The sequence below is a fragment of the Leptonychotes weddellii genome, chromosome 9 (assembly GCF_054177405.1).
Source record: "Leptonychotes weddellii isolate Sample4059 chromosome 9, ASM5417740v2, whole genome shotgun sequence".
Classification (NCBI taxonomy): Eukaryota; Metazoa; Chordata; class Mammalia; order Carnivora; family Phocidae; genus Leptonychotes; species Leptonychotes weddellii.
In genome coordinates, this window is record NC_138377.1 from 85618740 (window position 1) to 85631503 (window position 12764).

General features: G+C 38.5%; 2 pseudogenes; both read left to right on the forward strand.

Annotated features, from left to right (window-relative positions):
• Positions 1-1002: 1002 nt before the first annotated feature.
• On the forward strand, positions 1003-4973 carry LOC102734161 (importin subunit alpha-1 pseudogene; annotated as a pseudogene).
• Positions 4974-6558: 1585 nt separating this feature from the next.
• Positions 6559-6641, forward strand: LOC115940503 (U4 spliceosomal RNA; annotated as a pseudogene).
• The last annotated feature ends 6123 nt before the right edge of the window (positions 6642-12764 follow it).

The following is a 12764-nucleotide window of genomic DNA, read 5'->3' on the forward strand; positions in this document are numbered from 1 at the left end:
GGGAATGTAAATTGGCTCAGCCTCTTTGGAAAGCTATTTGGCCAATATTTACTAAATCTGAATATATGCTTACTTTATCACCCAGCAGTTCCACTCTCAGAGAGTGAAAACATGTGTGAACCCGAAAACATGTGTAACCCAAAGACATGTGCAAAAACATTCATTTGTAGCTTTATTTACAATGTCTCCAAATTGGAAACAACCCAAATGTCCATAGGAATATAGTATTCACTGGAGTACTGTATAATAATCAGAACAAGCTACTTACCATTATATGCAACAAGAAGGATACAGTATGCTCATAGGCATAATCTTGAGCAAAAGAAACTAGACAGTAAATGATTCCATTTAAATAAAGTCCAAAAATAGGCACAACAAATTTATGTGATAAAATCAGAATAGTGGAAAGCTTTGAGGGATAATGACTGGTGGGAGGGTATGAGGGAGATTTCTAGAACACTGATAATGTCCTGTATTTTGATCTGTGTGTTAGTTACATGTTCATTTGGTAAAGATTCATTGAGCTGTATACTTAGGATCTGTGTATTAATATATGTCATACTTCAATTTAAAAAGTATATAAAATAAAACCTCTAGCCGAGACACACACAGATGGAAGGCAGTTAGAGCCTAGTTGTCCCAAGTCTGGTTGTCCCTAGTTGTCCCTAGCTGTCCCAAGTTGTCCCTTCTAAAATTCTGTCAGTGAGTTCCCACCTCTGAGGTCTCCAGACCTCCGAAGTTGCTCTAGTTTCTCTCCTTCCAAAGAATAGGTTAAGTTCTTTTTTTTTTTTTTTTAAATTCTCTGGATCCTTATAATAAATTCCTTTCCCTCTTTTCCTTAACACACTAAGAGTTGGTTTCTTACTGAGCCCCAACTTGAATTGCCAGGAAAAATGTTGGTATTATTCTTGAGGTAAATAGTAATGTTAAAGAAAAAAGAGGCAAATTCCTTATAGGTAAATGGCCAAAAAAAAGTTCTTCTTATAAATGATAGAAGCCTAAGTGAGTGCACTGGAATGTTTGGCTACAAGCAAGAATTTTATATAACTGGCATCTGTACTATAAGGAAATGCCATCTAACTTAATCACAATAAAATCCAGACCTAACAACAGACTTAAAAGAATAATATCCACATGGGCAAGAGCAGCTAGAGCTGCGGGGTCTTTTGTCAATTACTACCCGTGAGCACACTGACCTAAATATGATTAACAGATCTTTAGTATTTCTTAGTGCAGACAAGAAGGTCAGAATGTTTAAACAGGAATGTTTAAAATTGCTAATTAATAAGGCAATTCTGTTCGAAAGAGGGTGAATTCTGTTATAAGAAAGTCCCTTCTGTTCTGCTGGATACCTAGATAGGTTTGGATATGCAAAGTGAGCCTAGAGCAAAATTTGGGATTGAAAAGTTGAATTGTTCCACATGTAGAGGCAGAGGAAATTGGAATTCCTGACATACTCTTTGAATGTAGGGGGGTCGAGGAAAGAAAGAAAAGGATGACATGAACTGGGGAGAAATGGGCAGGGAAAAAAATACCTTAGTTTGCACACTTCTTTAAGAATAAGAGTGTTTAAGATTCCTTGAAATTGTTTGCAGTAATGTAAGCCCCATATCCATCCCCCCAAAATATTCAAACAAGGTTACTAATAATTTCATGTATGTGTGTGTATGTGTATTTCAAATAAAGGAGTTGTGTTTCACATAAAAGTTGGTATGATGTTTAACAGACAGCATATAGCTCAATATATGCTAGAGAGTAAGATGAGCCACAAACTGAATCATTGCTGGTGGTAGACATATGAACCTGAATAAATCTAGAATTTCTAGAAAGAAATTTAGAGGAGTGCTTTGTATTTCTACAGATCCTGGAATAATGGGTTCAAGACACTGTCAGCATAATCTCATGAGCAAGGGAACTCTAATTAACACATGGCTTACACAAGACTTTACTAAAGCTAAGAAATAACAAACACACAGTGTAACACTAAAATAGACTTTCTGGTTATGATTTGCTCACAAAGACTCCCAGTCCTCTCTGTTCAGTTGACTCCATCTTAGATATACTGTTCAGGGGACTATACCTGGATATCTACTGTTCCAGTTAAGAGACTTTCTACTCCAAATAACAGAAAACCAACTCCAAAGCTTAAACAGTGAAGTTGGCTCACATAACCAGAAATCTAGACATATTCAGACTTCAGGAACAATATGATCAAGGCTCTTACCCAATTTTCTTGTAGTTGTCTCAGCTCCATCTGCCTCCAATTTTTAGGTTCTGTTCTGACTGACTTCTCTTAAATCACAAAACGGCTGCCAACAGGCTTCTTTGCCTGCATTCAATATAGATGAGTAAGAATGACTTTCCATCAGTATCACTCAAAGGAGGAAGTTTCCTAAAAGCTTCAATAATTCAAATTTCATTTGTCACACACCATCTTTGGGCTGATCCATGGTGGATGTTTGTTTTGAGGGCAGCTGACCTGCAGCCTGCGTACCACGCACTGCCTCCTGTGGAAGCCTGAGTGGGCCATGCAGCTTTCTCCCTTTGTCTCATAACCATGTCCACCAATGAGAATGCTAATTCACTAGCTGCTCACTGTAACAGATTCAGGAACAAGGGGAAAGACAGTACAGAAATGAGGCAGCATCGAACAGAAGTTAAGGTGGAGCTAAAGAAAGCTAAGAAGGATGACCAGATGCTGAAAAGGAAAAATGTAAGCTCATTTCCTGATGAGGCTACTTCTCCACTGCAGGAAACCGCAACAACCAGGGCACTGGAAATTGGTCTGTTGATGACATTGTCAAAGGCATAAATAGCAACAATTTGGAAAGCCAGCTCCAGGCTACTCAATCTGCTAGGAAACTCCTTTCTAGGGAAAAATAGCCCCCCATAGACAACATAATCCGGGCTGGTTTGATTCCAAAATTTGTGTCCGTCTTGGGCAGAAGTGATTGTAGTCCCATTCAGTTTGAATCTGCTTGGGCCCTCACTAACATTGCTTCTGGGACATCAGAACAGACCAAGACTATGACAGATGGAAGTGCTATCCCAGCATTCATTTCTCTGTTGGTATCTTCCCATGCCCACATCAGTGAAGAAGCTGTATGGGCTCTAGGAAATAGTGCAGGTGATGGTTCAGTTTTTCGAGACTTGGTTATCAAGTATGGTACAGTTGACCTGCTGTTGGCTCTCCTTGCAGTTCCTGATATGTCATCTTTAGCATGTGGTTACTTCCGTAACTTTACTTGGACACTTTCAAACCTTTGTTGCAACAAGAATCCTGCACCCCCATTAGATGCTGTTGAGCAGATTCTTCCAAACTTAGTTCATCTCTTGCATCATGATGATCCAGAAATATTAGTAGACACCTGCTGGGCCACTTCCTACCTTACTGATGGTCCAAATGAATGGATTGAAATGGTTGTGAAAACAGGAGTTGTGCCCCAACTTGTGAAGCTTTGACTGAATTGCCCATTGTGACTCTTGCACTAAGAGCCATGGGAAATATCGTCACTGGGACAGATGAACAGACTCAGGTTGTAATAGATGCAGGAGCACTTGCTGTCTTTCCCAGCCTGCTAACAAACCCCAAAACTAATATTCAGAAGGAAGCTATGTGGACAATGTCAAACATCACAGCTTGTCACCAGGACCAGATACAGCAAGTTGTGAATCATGGATTAGTCCCATTCCTTGTTGGTGTTCGAAGGCGACTTTAAAGACACAAAAGGAAGCAGTATGGGCTGTGACCAACTATACATGTGGTGGGACAGTTGAACAGATTGTATGCCTCGTTCACTGTAGCATAATAGAACCATTGACGAACCTCTTCACTTCAAAAGATACCAAAATTATTCTGGTTATTCTGGATGTCATTTCAAACATCTTTCAGGCTGCTGAGAAACTAGGTGAAACTGAGAAATTTAGTATAATGTTCGAAGAATGTGGAGGTTTGGGCAAAATTGAAGCTCTACAAAACCATGGAATGAGTCTGTATACAAAGCTTCATTAAACTTGGTTGAGAAGTATTTCTCTGTAGAGGAAGGAGAAGATAAGCATGTTGTGCCAGAAACTACCTCTGAAGGCTATACGTTCCAAGTTCAGGCTGGTACTTCTGAGACCTCTAAGTTTTAGATTGTATAGCTGAGGCAGAAAGTTGTTTGTTGTGTTTGGTAGAAGTTTGTCTTATTGTTTCTCTACTAAGAATTCTTTTTTTTTTTAAATTAATTAATTAATTAATTTGACAGAGAGATAGAGAGCATAAGTAGGCAGAGTGTCAGGCAGAGGAGAGGGAGAAGCAGGCTCCCTGCAGAGCAAGGAGCCCAATGTGGGGCTCGATCCCAGGACCCTGGGATCATGACCTGACCGGAAGGCAGCTGCTTAACCAACTGAGCCACCCAGGCGCCCCCTAAGAACTCTTTTTAAATGTGTTTTGTTATTGTAGCACTTTTTGTAATGAAACTACACTTGACCAGTTCCAAACTGTACAACCTGTATGAAGCTTATCCTCTCAGTGGGTTTCTTATTTCTAGGTGGACTCTCCTATCTTGCAGTGTCCTGTAAATAAAGATTAAATTCCACCTTTTTCTTTAAAAAAAGTTTTTTTTTTCATTTGTTACCATTGGTACATTCCCATTTCTAAACCATTTGCTGGCCAGCGACAGGATTACCATGATTAGCTTATTTTAACCAGTCCTTACTTTGTGAGCCAAGGATGTAGTCAGTTTTCTCCAAGTCACAAAGGCCGTGTAGGATAAGGACCAGTACCAGGACAAAATTGGAAATCAATGAGAAAGGAAGCTTGGCAAATGGATCACGGGTAGACACCAAGAATATCCACTGTCTATATTTTCTTATCTTCCTTAAATTCCTGCACTACCCTTTCCCTTGCTTTTTGTAATCCAATTGCACTGACCTTTCAGATCTTCAACATGCTTTGCCCCGTCTCATTCTAAGGTCTATTGCTCAGGCTATTCTCTCTGTCGCTCTCTCTCTCTCTCTCTCTCCTTCTCCCTCTCTTTTTTAAGATTGATATTTATTTATTTATTTATTTATTTATTTATTTATTTATTTATTTATTAGCACAGGGGGAGGGGGAGAGGGAGAGACTCCTAAGCAGACACTGCCCTGAGCACGAAGCCAATGCTGGGCTTGATCTCACAACCCTGAGATTATGACCTGAGCTGAAACCAAGAGTTGGAGGTTTAACTCACTGAGCCATCCACTCAGGTTATTCTCTTAGCCTAGAAGTCTCTTCTCTCACACCATTCTTGGTTAAATAAATCTCATCTGTCTGCATTCCACTTAAAAGTCACTCCTTTGGTAAAGCCTTCCCTCAGCCTCATACTAGCTTACGTGCTTCTTCTTCCAACTTTAACTTAGGCAAAAAGAAAATACAGTCAATTCTTGTCATTCATGGTAGTGACGTTCTGTATTCTCTAAAGTTGCCACAAACACTGAATTAGTGATTACTGAACCATTGCTCTTAGGGATAAGCCTTTAGATTCCAGCAGTTCTGATCACAACATTTTCATTAACCAACCAATATATTTTCTTGTTTTATGTGTGTTTCTGTTTAAAGACATTTTACTGGGACACCTGGGTGGCTCAGTCAGTTAGGCGTTTGCCTTTGGCTCAGGTGATGATCTCAGGATCCTGGGATCGAGCCCTGCATTGGGCTTCCTGCTCAGTGGGGAGTCTGCTTCTCCCCCTCCTTCTGCCCCTCTCCCCTGCCCCCCTGCTTGTACTCTCTGCTCTCTCTCATACGCTCTCTCTCTCAAATAAATAAAATAAAAATAAAGACACTTTACTTAATGTGTATTGTTGATTCACTGACATAGAACTCACAGCCAACAGCACTATAACAGATGCCTAAAAACTACAAAAATATGTATTTTCTCCATAAAGCACATCACAACCTTCTTGAACTTAGGGACACTACCCCAAACTTCAGCACTCCCCTTGTGGGCCATTTTAAACAGTGAAATCACCCACAAAAAGCACAAAAATGGGAAAAACATGGTACCACTGGCACAAAAACACACATATGGAACGGAATAGAGAGTCCAGAAATAAACCCACACTTTTATAGTCAATTAATCTATGACAAAGGAGGCAAGAATATCCAATGGGAAAAAGACAGTCTCTTCAACAAATGGTGTTGGGCAAACTGGACAGCTACATGCAAAAGAACGGAACTGGATGACTTTCTTATACCTTACACAAAAATAAACTCAAATGGATTAAAGACCTAACTGTGAGACCTGAAACCATAAAATTCCTAGAAGAAAGCATAGGCAGTAATTTCACTGATTGATAGAATGTGATATGATAGATCAAATGATAGAAACATTTTTCTAGATACGTCTCCTAAGGCAGAGGAAGCAAAAGCAAAATTAAACTATGGGAACTACACCAAAATAAAAAACTTTTGCACAGTGAAGGAAACCAACAAAACAAAAAGGCAACCTACTGAATGAGAGGAGATATTTGCAAATGATATCTCTGATAAGGAATTAATATCCGAAATATATAAAGAACTTATACAACTCAACACCAAGCTTTGCACAGTGGCAGTATCGTAGCCAATGAGGTTTATCCAAGGCGCAATTATTGCTAATTGAAAACAACTCAACACCAAAATAAATAAATAAATAAATAATCAATCCAATCAAAAACCAGGCAGAGGACCTGAATAGATATTTTTCCAAAGACGATATATGGATAGCCAACAAACACATGAAAAAATTCTCATTGCTTATCATCAGGGAAATGCAAATCAAAATCATAATGAGCTATCACCTTACACCTATCAGAATGGCTAAAATTAAAAAAAGTACGAGAAATAACAAATGTTGGTTATTTGTTATGGAGAAAAAGGAACCCTAGTGCACTGTTGGTGGGAAGGTAAGCTGGAGTAGCCACTGTGGAAAATAGTACGAAGTTTCACAAAAAGTTAAAAATAAAATTACCATATGATTCAATAATTTCACTACTGGGTACTTACCTAAAGAAAACAAAAACACTAATTTGAAAAGATATATGCACCCCTGGGCGCCTGAGTGGCTCAGTTGTTAAGCGTCTGCCTTCTGCTCAGGTCATGATCCCAGGGTTCTGGGATCCAGTCCCACATCAGGCTCCCTGCTCAGCGAGGAGTCTGCTTCTCCCTCTGCCTCCCACTCCCCCTGCTTGTGTTCCCTCTTTCACTGTCTCTCTCTCTGTCAAATAAATAAAATTTTTAAAAATCTTAAAAAAAAAAAAGATGTATATATACAATGGAATACTACTCAATCATAAAAAAGAATGAGATACTGCTGTTTGCAAAAACATGGATGGATCTGAGGGTCTAATGTTAAGTGAAATAAATGAATCAGAGAAGGACAAATACCATATGATTTCACTCACAGGTGGAATTTAAGAAACAAAACAAACTAACAAAAAAAGAGACAAAAAAATAGACTCTAAATACAGAAAACAAACTGGTGGTTGCCAGAGTGGGGTGGGGGGATGGGTGAAATAGATAAAGGGGATTAAGAGTACACTTATCTTGATGAGCACTGAGAAATGTATAGAATTGTTCAATCTATATTGTACACCTGAAACTAATGTAACACTATATGCTAATACTGTACGTTGAATTAAAAAACAACAAAAAAATGAAACAAACAAAAAACCCATGGTACTAAATAGATCTTGACAAGGACACTTATTTACAATTTGAGAGCTGAAATCAGAAGGCAGAGTGTGTCCCTTGTTTGACCTCAGCTGGGAACACCCATATCGGTCAACTCAATTTTTTTTTTTTACCATTTTGCACATATACATGCGAATTATTGATTTAGGTATTACAAATAACTTTTAGCAAGTAGGCAAATTTGCAAATAAAGAATCTGTGAATAGTGATGATCAACTGTACATTGTTTGATAAACTTGGAAAGTCCAAGAAGGTAAAGAGGATGTCAGACATGATGGGATCTAAGAGTTCTAAGTCTGTCTTTCTTTCTCCATCCATCTCCTGCCTTTTCTTGACTTCACTTCTGAAAAGGCTCCCTCTACCTGGTAGAGCAGCTGCTAGTAATTCCAAGTACATAATTCGCAGTTTACCCACAAACTGAAAAAAACAAACAAAACCCCTTAACTCCCACATGCTATGTATTTAATCTAAGGGATGATTCAATTGGTCCTTCTTGCACCTTTTCCCCCCTTTTGGCAGGAGACAATGTGTCAGCCTCACCTGATCCACACGGACAAGGCTCCTCACTGGAAAGGGGGCTCTGGGATCCCCAAAAGAAAATGGGCTCAGGTGGGTAAAATTAACAGGGGTTAATCATAGTTGACACATTTTTAGAATTCCCTGCAATGAAAAATGAACATTCTTTTTTTTTTTTTTTTAAAGATTTTATTTATTTATTTGACAGAGAGAGAGATAGCGAGAGCAGGAACACAAGCAGGGGGAGTGGGAGAGGGAGAAGCAGACTCCCCGCTGAGCAGGGAGCCTGATGCGGGGCTCGATCCCAGGACCCTGGGATCATGACCTGAGCCGAAGGCAGACGCTTAACGACTGAGCCACCCAGGCGCCCCGAAAAATGAACATTCTTTTAAAAGTATAATGTTTAAAAAGTATAATTTTAAAAATGGTAGATATATTCACTTGGCACACCACTTGACATATGTTCCACATGAAGCAGGCACAGTTCCAAGCACTTACATCATTAACGCCTGAGGTAGGTCTTATTCTCATTCCATTTTATATATGAGGGAACTGAGGCACAGAGAGGTAGAGTGAAGCATTCCCAAGGCTACATGGCTAGTAGGCAGTGGAGCCAGGATTCAAACCTAGCTAGTCTTTCATCTACCACTCAATGTTATCTCTCTTATAAAAATCAGAAAAGAATACAGAGACAACTATGCATCTGGATCAAATATATCTTGATATTTTGCCACTTTTACTTAAGAGCACTCTCTCTAAAATATACAACTGGGGCACCTGGATGGCTCAGTTGGTAAGCATTGGACTCTTCATCTCAGGGTTGTGAGTTCAAGCCCCCTAGGGGCTCCCCGCTGGTGGAGCCCACTTAATAGGGGTGCCTGGGTGGTTCAGTCAGTTAAGCGTCTCCCTTCGGCTCAGATCTTGATTCCAGGGTCCTGGGATCGAGCCCCGCATCGGGGTCCCTGCTCAGCGGGAAGCCTGCTTCTTCCTCTCCCACTCCCCTGCTTGTGTTCCCTCTCTCGCTGTCTCTCTCTCTGTCAAATAAATAAATAAAATCTTAACAAAAAAGAATATATCAATTATTGTTTCTAAATTACATATGAATATATCCTAGTTTACAAATTCTTTTGCAACTTGCTTTTTAACTTAACGCTGTATTTTTTTTAAAGTATACAAGTTGATACATGAAACTCAGATTTATTCATTTTAGCTGTTGTTTATTATTTCGCTGTATGAATGAGAGTTTATCTGCTCCACTGCCAAGGGAGAGTTAGAATAATTCTGCCAATTTTTATTTATCTATTATTTTAATTTCTATAATTTCATAGTGCATCTTGTCATCTGGATGTAGTGCAAGTCCCCCTCAAAATATGTCTACTGTTTTTAGGCCTGTACTCTTCCATCAGAATTTTAGGTTTTTTTCTCAGATTACATGACAATCCTGGCTATGGGTTTGAGTTTGATTGGAGTTATATTGAATGTGTAGGTTAATTTGTGATGACTTGACATCTTAAGAGGGTTAAGTATTCCCAATTAGGGACATGGCAAAACTTTGCAGTTATTTAGGATTTCTTTAAACTTCAATAAAGATTTTAAATAGTATCAATAAAGATCTTGCACGTCTTTTTGTTGGATTTATTTAGAGCTATCTAATTTAGTTGGCTCTGTGAATGGCATCACTTTTCTTTAATAACATTTTCAAACTGTTTGTTGCTACTCTGTGGGAATGCAATGGATTTGTGTATTAAGCTTAAATCAACCTTGCTAGACTCTCATTAGTTACAATAGTGTCTTGGATTTTCTGTGTAGATAATCATATCTATGAATAATTACCTTTTGCTTTTCCCTTCCAATCTTTATACATATTTTTTTCTTGTCATCTTCTTACTACATTGGCTGGGTCTGTCAAGATAATTTTGAATAGGAGCAATGATGTTGAGCACCAGTCTTCTTAAGTCCTTTGAAATATTATTCTAATATTTCACCATAAAATATAGTGTTTGCTGTACCTTTTTATAGCTATGTTTTATAAAGGTAAGCAAGTTTCCTATTCTGAGTGCCTAACAAGGATTTTTTTTTACTTTACTTAACTTACCACTTTTAAATTTAATAATTAGATTTAAAAAAATTTTATTAAATCGCCTTGAGATTTTTTTCTCTCACCCTTTATTTATTGCCTACCAACCAGATCACAGACTATTCAGGCAGCTGATAACCATAGTAAACATATATCATTTGGAATCAGTTTGTAGAAAAACTTTTCTCCTGCATCTTTAAGAGGATCATACTGTTTTTCTCCTTTAACCCACTGATTTGGTGAATGTCATTAATATGCTTTCCTTGCTGATGAATGGATAAAGAAGATGTGGTATATATATATATGGAATATTATGGAATATTATGCAGCCGTCAAAAAGGAAATCTTGCCATTTGCAACGACATGGATAGAACTAGAGGGTATTATGCTAAGCGAAATAAGTCAATCAGAGAAAGACAAGTATTATATTATCTCACTGATATGAGGAATTTGAGAAACAAGACAGAGGATCATAGAGGAAGGGAGGGAAAAATGAAACAAGATGAAACCAGAGAGGGAGACAAACCATAAGAGACTCTTAATCTCAGGAAACAAACTGAGGGTTGCTGGAGTGGAGGGGGGTGTGAGGGATGGGGTGACTGGGTGATGGACCCTGGGGAGGGTATGTGTTATGGTGAGCACTTTGAATTGTGTAAGACTGATGAATCACAGATCTGTACCCTTGAAACAAATAATACATTATATGTTAATAAAGAAATATGCCTTCCTTGCATTTCTAAGACAAATTCTATTTGATCTAGAGTATATGTAGTCATCCTTAACTACTTTGTCTTTCATTATCCATATCCAATACATTAAATCCATTTGCAGACCCACCCAAATGGTGCTTCCTTCAAAATATATCCTTAATCTAACCACTTCTAATTATCTCTGCCATCGGAATTAAAGTCATCATCATTTGTTGCCTGGATTGAATCATTAATCCATTCCCTTTGTCTCTGCCTCCACACTTGCCTCTCTGTAGTTGATTTTCAAATTGCAACTGTAATGATCCTTTTGAAATGTAAATCAGATTATGCCCCTCCTCTGCCCAGCACTTCAGAAAACTTCCCATCTTCCTTAGCATGAACACTACAGTCCTTTCAATGGCCCACATCTCCTGCTACTCTCCCTTGCTCCTATTTCCTCCAAATCAGTCCCATTGGCCTCCGTGCTGTTCTTTGAACATACCAGGTGCACCCCACCTCAGGGCCTTTGCACTAACTGATTCCTCTGTCTCTGCCCGGGAAATTCCCTCCCACAAATGTATACATATATCTCTATATCTACATATGTCCTAATATATACATACATACTAACATACTATGCAAATATGCTACACATCTATATTCATATATACTAACATATACATATATACTAATAGACCTCTACATTTGTACATGTCTACACATAGATGTCTACATATAGGTCTGCCTATTTTTTTTTTAAGATTTTTTTTATTTATTTGACAGAGAAAGAGAGAGCATAAGCAGGGGGGTGGGGGGCAGCAGGCAGAGGGAGAGAAAGAGGCAGGCTCCCCACTGAGCAGGGAGCCCAACGCAGGGCTCGATCCCAGAACCCAGGGATCATGACCTGAGCTGAAGGCAGATGCTTAATTGACTGAGCCACCCAGGTGCCCCTAGGTCCGCCTATATGCATATGTTTACATATATCCCCTCAGCTCTCAGATAACCCTCAGTTGCCCAGATAACACCTTCTGAGTGAGATGTTTCTGATACTATGGAAAACTGCAGTCATGCTCCTTTATTCCTATACTTCCTTCCTTACTTTTTCTCTATAGCAGTAATCGCCATCTGATATACTATGCATTTGCTTATGTGTTTATTTTGTTTCTCCCCCATTAGAATATTAGCTTCATGGTGGCAGAGATGTTTGCCTGCTTTGTTCCGTGTTATATCCCCAAGGGCTTATAACAGTGCCTGAACACACCAGTCACTCAGTAAATATTAAACGAATGGGCTATTGTTTTATTCATTGTTTGCCTCAAAATCTGCCTCCATCTCCCCTGCCATGGTTGGATTCACTTTATCTATATTTTACTTAGGATTTGGGGAGCTATGTTTCTTACAGTTCTTAATGCCTCTTCACCATATTTCCTTCAAAATAGAGTTTTAGTATTTTACTTACTTTTGTTAAATCATTAAATGTAAAGAAATGCATGACGTTATTTTAATTTGCATTATTTACTTACTAAAATTGTGAATATTTTCTTGGTCTACTCTATATTTCTTCCTGTAATGAGCTGTTAGTTAATATCCTTAAAAATGAGTTAATACACGAAGAATGCTTTGATGATATTGGCATATAGTTAGTTCTGAATAAATGTTACTTGTTCTCCTTGTTATTACTGTTAAAATATTTTATTCTTATTACTATAATTATCCCTGGACCTAAAGGGGCTGGATTTAGCCCATGGATTTTTACCAAATTTCTTCTTTCTCTATTTATTTTTAATAT